This window comes from Trachemys scripta, chromosome 2 (genome assembly GCF_013100865.1).
Source record: "Trachemys scripta elegans isolate TJP31775 chromosome 2, CAS_Tse_1.0, whole genome shotgun sequence".
NCBI lineage: Eukaryota > Metazoa > Chordata > Testudines > Emydidae > Trachemys > Trachemys scripta.
This window is the reverse complement of record NC_048299.1, coordinates 41,236,619-41,243,951: the sequence shown is the minus strand read 5'-3', so window position 1 is coordinate 41,243,951 and position 7,333 is coordinate 41,236,619. Positions and strand designations below refer to the sequence as shown.

Sequence of the window (7,333 nt, the reverse complement as noted above, 5' to 3'; positions counted from 1 at the left end):
CCCCTACTTTTAAGGGCTCAGGTTCCCACCAGGGCTGTGCCTGGCGCTGGGTGGTGGTAGGGGCAGGGCACAGGCCGTTTTGAAGCCGCCCTGTCACTTGCCCTGTTCTGACCCAGGCAGAGCCCAGCCCCGCCCCGCCTTGGCCTCAGTTAGGCCAGGTGCAGGGCCGCTCTCCTGCCCCAGCGCTGCCAGGCAGCCGCGATCAAACGGAGCCACACGCTGCCCTTCCCGGCCTGGGCACAGAGCCAGCCCCGGGCCTAGGGCTCTGGCCCCATGTCCCACCCGCTCCTGCAGTGCTGTGTCCCCAGCCATGCCCGGCTCGTGCAGCTGCTGCGCCCGCGGGAGCTCGGCCAGACCTGGCCGGGCGCCAGGCGCGTGGCGGTGCCAGCGTGACCTCTCTCGCCCTGCACAGCTGCGGGGTTTTCTCTGGGGCGCTGCCGGGAAATTCTCACCCTGCACAGTGCTCAGACTTGCAAAATCTCTCTTGCTCTCCCCTCCTCCCCGCCCCGCAGGTTGATAAATGCCTGGGAGGCTCGCGAGTCCCAGAGCTCTTCCACTCCGCTCCAAGCTGTGAGACGCGGCTTTTGCAGCGACCCGATCCCGGCTGGGGAGGCGCTGGTTTGCTCACTACAGGCATCATCCCTCACCGAGAGTCGCGGGAGCGGGAGGTAAGTAAGTTTCTCAGGTGTCCCTCGCCTCCCGCAGCTCCAGCGGAGCGGGACTGCTCGCAAAATTGCTCCCTGCCCTTCCTGAGCCGAGGCAGGTTATATTTTTGCCAAGTCTGTACTACTCAGATGGCCATGAACTCAAACTTCTAAAGGGTCCCGTATGAGTTTGCCCTGACTTTCCCCCGTGACATACATAGGGATGGCTTGTTTCCTGTCTCTTTCTTCTCTGTTAATCACCTTTCACAAAATGTTCCCCGCGAAGAGGTGATGGAAAGGGGCACCACCAGAGATTTGTTGGGAGTTTTTTGTAAGATAAAAATTAACGGTGGACTGGAAATCAGGTCTGTCTGTTACACAGTTCATAAAAACACAAAATCTGATCCCAAGTTTATTCAGTCTTTTAAAGGTATTTGTCATAGGAAGTAAGCAAAGCACCCAGAAATACTGCTTTTGTTAAAAAAAAAATACTAACTAGACTGAAAAGCAGAGTTTCTTGGTAACTACAATACCAGAAATTTTGTTTTGGATTTTAGCAATCAAAGCAAAGACATTCCCATGGTATTTGAGTTTCCTGATCCTGTAGTTATAACTCATCAGTTGTTGAAAGGATAGCTAGATACTGTAAATTTCTTTTTCCTTTTGCAGATTCCGATATTTACTTCATTGTTGCTATGGTCAGAAATCAGTGTTTCAATAATAATGTATTATTGTTTAAAATTTATGTTTTATAGGTTGATAAGCAAATGTCTCCATTGTTGCAGAAGGGAAAAGGTTTTTCCTTAACAATGACTTGTACCAGACTGTTAATTCAGAGGCCACTTGAGGCTGTCAGAACTATTCTTATCTTTGATATATGAAAATTTCATATTCCCTGTAAACCTGCAATCATATAAAATGTCACTCAAAGTACAGCACATTTTTTTCAGATTCTTGTTCTTTTATAAAACGATGCATTCGGTTGAGGCTGTAATTTATTTTTTTGAGATATGGCCTTTCCAAAGTTCCCGGATTTGTTGATAGTAATGATTCAGAATAGCATGAAATTGTAATAACTAAGAAAGTACTCTTACTGCACCAAAATATTTCAGTAGTCTATGCGAAATCACGTTTACTAGTACTTTCTTCTTCCAGAGTGAAAAGTACTTAACATGTTTGTATAGCTGTGGGCCAGACAGCATGTTCCAATTACTTCCCTTCTTAGAACACAGAAGACACGTAGCTGGCTAAAGTAGCTCACTTTGTGCTACACAGGAAGATTACAAACACTTTAAAGCATGATATTGAGGATCTGTACATTCTCAGCCTACTCTTTTGTATCCAAATCCCCTTTCTTAGTTCATTTTGAGATTGTCTTAGGACAAAATGGAAGGAGAGAGCAGCTCCAAAACATACTCACTAACAAATGATAGGAAAAAAAACATTATTTCATGTGATTTTTTCATTTGATTTTCAAGAAATTGTCTGGATGACATGATTTTTATTTCAATTTGAAATCAAATTTTAATTTCATTTTTATTTTTGAAGATTAGATTTTTTTTCCAGTTTTAGGGTATCCCTCCTCACACTCACTTTGTCTTTCTTTATTCTTGTTTGTCACTGAGTGCAATAAAACAAATAATGTCTAGGAACCATCCTACCCAACTCCCACCCACACTCCCTTTTCCACTCTAACTTTTTAAAACTTCTCCAACTTTGGAAGAGTTACCAAGTGTCAAGCAGAAAAGTGAAATTCAAACTTTGCAAAAGTTACCAAGTTGGAGAAGCTTGGAAAAGGTAGAAGAGGCTGAGGGGGGAGAGAGGAGAGAAGGGAGGGCAGCTTTGGACATTATTAATGTTATTATATTCAGTCACTAAAAAGGAGGGGCAAGGGAGATGGGGGGGAAAACTTTCAAATTCTTTTCATCTTTCAAAACTAAAACAAAATTTCAATTTGAAATGTCATTTCAAAATTTCCCCATCAAAAATAAAATAAAAAAATAAATCACCAAAAGTGATATTTTCCTACAGAAACACATTGTTTTCAGTGAAACCTCATTTTTCAACAGGAAAGGTTTCAGCCAAAAAATGTCAAGCTGTATTCATTAAACACCCAGGAAAATCCTGTTCTCAAGTGAGGCCAGGGGTCTTTATACAACAAAATCCAACTCAAAATGAACTATAAGACTGGATTTAAAATGTGTGTGCGCGCGCACATACATACACTTAGGGCTAGTTGTAGCTAGACTTGAAAATCTGTTTTGTGATAGAGGGCATGTAAGAAACAGCCCAAGATCAGTTCCAGCATGGGAGACTCACTGTCCGTTTATCCACACCTGCCATAATAAAATGTCTGAACAGTCAGTCATTTTACACAGAAAACTCCCATTGACTTCAACACAAGTTTCACACATGTACTGACTACAGGACTGGGAAATTACTGTTTTTTACTTTGCATTGCAAATAAGGGTGAATTGGAATAATAAGGGAATTGCATCTGATACCAGTCCATAAGGTTGGCTAGATATTCATCATGTTACTATGGAGACCTAACTTTCAGAGTACTGTACCTCCAGAACTCCTGCAGGGCTTAGAGCAGCCACCAAATTGCTAAGAGCAGAACAAACCCAAATCAGCATTATGTCTTATGTATCACATTCTAAAGTACACGGATATAGGAAATATCATGTGGTGTTTCTATAAATCTCTATTGCTTTAGCACCATTACTGGGTGGCAGCAGTCTTCAGAGAGAAGCCACCATAGTTTCTATTATAGAATTTAAGTAACTCATGGTCTCTGAATCAGGCTCATCCCTGGTTTAATTCCACTTATTTCTTTCCACCTGAAATGTGAGAGATCATGGCAGAGGAAATGTTTTGGGTCTTAGAAGATTGAAGTTAGTTTAAACCACACTAACAGGGGGCTTTAGGGGCTATGAGTACAGTTGTAACGAAGAAACAATGAATGATATTAAAGAATGACAGGGTGGCTGAAAAGCCTTGGTTTACGTGCACAGACACCTTTGTGACTGACCTTATTTGATCAGGAAAGGAGTAAGAACAAAAAGATTTCTTTCTGATACCTCCAGTCCTCCTGTTTCACAACAGATTAAGAAGAAAAAAACCCCACAAGCCGTGCTGCAGGAAGTAATTGGTTGTTATTTTGATAGGCAATTTAGATCAGAATAATTTGGTTTTAAATTAAACAATGGCATATTTTAAGAGATTATTCTTTTTCTAAACACTCACTTCAATCTGCATTTTATCAATCAAAATGACCATTGATTGGGGCATTTCTCTTAATAAAACAGCTCGAGTGGTAGTGCTTTACACTGTTGTGTCAAAGACCTGACTTCAGTATCTAACAATGGTATTTAAGAGCAAAATTCTCTTTTCAGATTTAAGTGATGGAAATAGACTGATATTCTGTTGTCCCTGCTGGTACAGACCTTCCATTAATGTTAACGGGAAAGGAGAATATCAGAATTTAGATTTGCTGTGTGTATTTTAGGAGAATTGTCCCCTAAATATCTGAGCAGTCAGGGACTGAGAGCAATTCCAAGGCATTGACCCAAATTCTACCCAAACTGTTTTGCCATCCTGAAGTCAATTGAGATCCATTGGGTGTAAATCTGAGCAGAATTGAGCTTAATCTAGCTGCCAGGAGGTAGAAAACAGTGTACCACATTGCTTTGGGAATGTCCACCTGGACACAGAACTGAGTCATGCTCTGCTGCTGTTTTAACAAGGCGATGCAGGAGGAAGTAAAGAACTGGGTTGTTATCATAAACATGTTGTTAACATTATGTTACTGCTTAATTACCAACTAGGTCTGAATAGCCCTGTCTTCAGCAATTCTTGTTCCTATATTGTGCGGACAACACCTTTAGAATATCCTAGTTCCAGTGATGCCAGCAACTGTTTTGCTGTCCAGCATGTCCAGCAGACAGCCTCTCCAATGTGTAGTGTCATATAGCCAGACCTCTAAGAAACTTGTTCATAGTGTTGACATAATGGACAGAAGAAGATAGATTGTAATAAAATACTTAGGGAACTGTTTACACCATTTATCAATCAGTTTTTAGCAGGTGATCTCATTGGATCCAGTGTATTATAATTGCTGCCATATTTATCTGAAACTCTGGCATGGTTTGGGCTGCAAGGGGTCCAAAAGTATTTATTATTATTCATTTCTCTTCTTGAGGATATTACACTATTTTTGGAAATTGCACACTTTAAATAGCTTTTCTATACATGCAAAATATTTGCAAGCACTGCTGTTCTGTTTTAGAAAATATATTTGGGAAAATGTCAAGAATTTCAAATAAGAATTGATTTAACCCTGCCACTCCCTAAATTCCAGAGTAATTCCGGAGTTCTGCAATTCCCGACATACAGATTAAGAGGCTCAGATTATCCACTCCACTTTGTGTTGCGCCTCCAGTGCAAAGTAATCTGAAAATCAGCATGGTCAGTGACTGAAGGAGCAGCCAAATGACATTGAGCCTGCATAGAAACATAAAGGGTTGGGAAATGGGTGTGACCAAGATTTCCCTGCACCATTGACCCCTCAGAGCCATTGGCAACTGCCATAATTTAGAGCAGCCTTCTGCTGACCGGACCAGTACACAGTGTTAGAAACCTGGACATGGGCAGTTCTGCCTAGTTGTCAGAGCAGGACTCAGGCTTAATGATAGGAGCAGACATCCAGAGCAGGGAAACAGAAGCAAGGGTCAGCATCAAAGTCAGAAACCAGATGCCAAAGCCAACGGTCAAGGGAGAGTCAGAGCCAGAAATCCAAGGCAAAGGTCAGAACAGGGTTACTTGGAATAAGGGAAGATAGGAGCAGGGCTGGGAAAAGGCAGGAGCAGAGACTAATGCATCCACAGTCAAATGCTTTGAGCAACCAGTGCGGCCTGCTGCTGGTTTTAAGAACATATCTGCTGATCCCCTCCACCAGTTGTGCTGTTTAACCAGTCAGGTGGCTGGGCTCTTAAACTGCCTGGGGGTTAAGCTAGCAGGTAAACAGACTAGCTGCGGTCTGACACCCAGGAACTCAGGGAAGGTAAAAGTAGCTTACACTAGCCACCTTTTCACTGACACTATGAACTCTTCAGACATACTGAAGAGTACAGTCATACTATCACACTGGTAGCAGAAATTTTTACAGGTTAGTTTGTTAAACATTTCATTTCTGTAACAAAATATTGAGTAGTTACACATGGGAATAGTCTCCCTCTTCCACATTCTTTAAAATTAGCATAACATTTATGTTCATATTACACAATCAAGAGTTTCCTTTATGGGCACTGCCTACATTAGGTTAAAAGGTGTTGTAAATATACATTACATTAAGCAATACCAGAAAGTTACCGTCTACAGTGTCTGGGGAACTTTACAAGAAATGACTCTTATAGTGTGATTTGATTGCAACATCTATTGACAGATCTTTAGTCAGGTCTGTGGAACCAGTGCATTCTCTAATGATTCTCCCCAGTGGGGATAGTAAGCCAGAAGTATTGCAGCTGGTTCAAACTGTCTCCCTCACTTTGTCCCCTTGTGAGGTACACATTTGCAAATGATTCCAAAATCCCTGCTTTCAACAATAGTACCTGAAAACATGGTTTACAAGGTGTCCCAAAATGCACTGATATAATCACAGTTGTCAGGTAAACCGTGTGTGTACATACCAAAATGGATTGTCAAGAATGATGTTGCCACGTGGACACATCAAATTGCTACAAGGCCAGGGGATATATAAAACATCTCATCACTTTTTGATTTCATAGGTATAGCAGCATTTGTTCACGCAAGCTTTTCAGAAACTACTGCAAGGCTGACTGCTAGCCATTGCTTGGGGATTGTCTTCATCGGCAGTTATTTCCCCAACTCTTCTGTTTGCAAGTAGCACAAGTATAACTGATACTTACTCAGGAGTGCCACCCATCACAAGGCATCTGGGAGACTACACAAGTTGCAACAATAAGTTAGAAAGAATGGAAGCCAGCAGCTTGGGGCGGGGGAAGAAAAAGAGAAAACCGAGCCAATCTGACAAACAGGAGAAAAGGAAATCCAGAAAAGAAAAGGTGATAAAGGAAGGCCAAAATGGGCAATGCTGAACAGAGCTGCAAAGGGAGGCTTCATATCAAGCTTTGAAAACTACAGAAGGACTCTGGTGGACATAAACAGGGAAGGGGGATCATAGGACGGAATGCTGAATTGAGAAGGTGCTGCTCTTAATCCATTCAAGACAGAACCTTAAAATGGATGGAAAACAAGGACAGCCCAAAGGATCTCAGTTGTCTTGGACAGGAGGAGATGGCTAGATGGTGCGTCAGGCCCCAGTTCAATTATTTATATTGGGTGACCAGTTTTAAGTTTACTTTGTTATTAATCTGGCAAGGTTTACATGTAAGTGCTGGTACCAGTCCTTCCTTAAGGCTCTGGAAAGAGGAATGATCAGTTTCAGAACAGTCTTGGTAATATTTTCAAAGTAGTGATCACTTCTTACAGAAATTACAGCAGAACTGGGTCTTTGCCCCTCAATTTACCTTGACTCCAAAGTACCCTGAATCTAAGCACATGTTTTGTGGGTGCAACGTGATTGTGATGCAGGCTCTAATGAGAGAGAAAGTGGATGAATTCTTCAAGAGTCTGTCAAGGACATAGAAAATAAGCAAAAGGGAAAG

At 41.9% G+C, this 7,333-nt stretch overlaps 1 protein-coding gene across 1 annotated transcript in view; it reads left to right on the top strand.

Annotated features, from left to right (window-relative positions):
* Positions 1–516: 516 nt before the first annotated feature.
* STEAP4 (STEAP4 metalloreductase) overlaps positions 517–7,333 on the top strand; it is a 32,292-nt gene continuing 25,475 nt past the window's right edge. The window contains exon 1 of the mRNA XM_034760388.1: positions 517–668. The gene's annotated coding sequence lies outside the window, so the exon portion shown is untranslated. The remainder of the gene's footprint in view (positions 669–7,333) is intronic.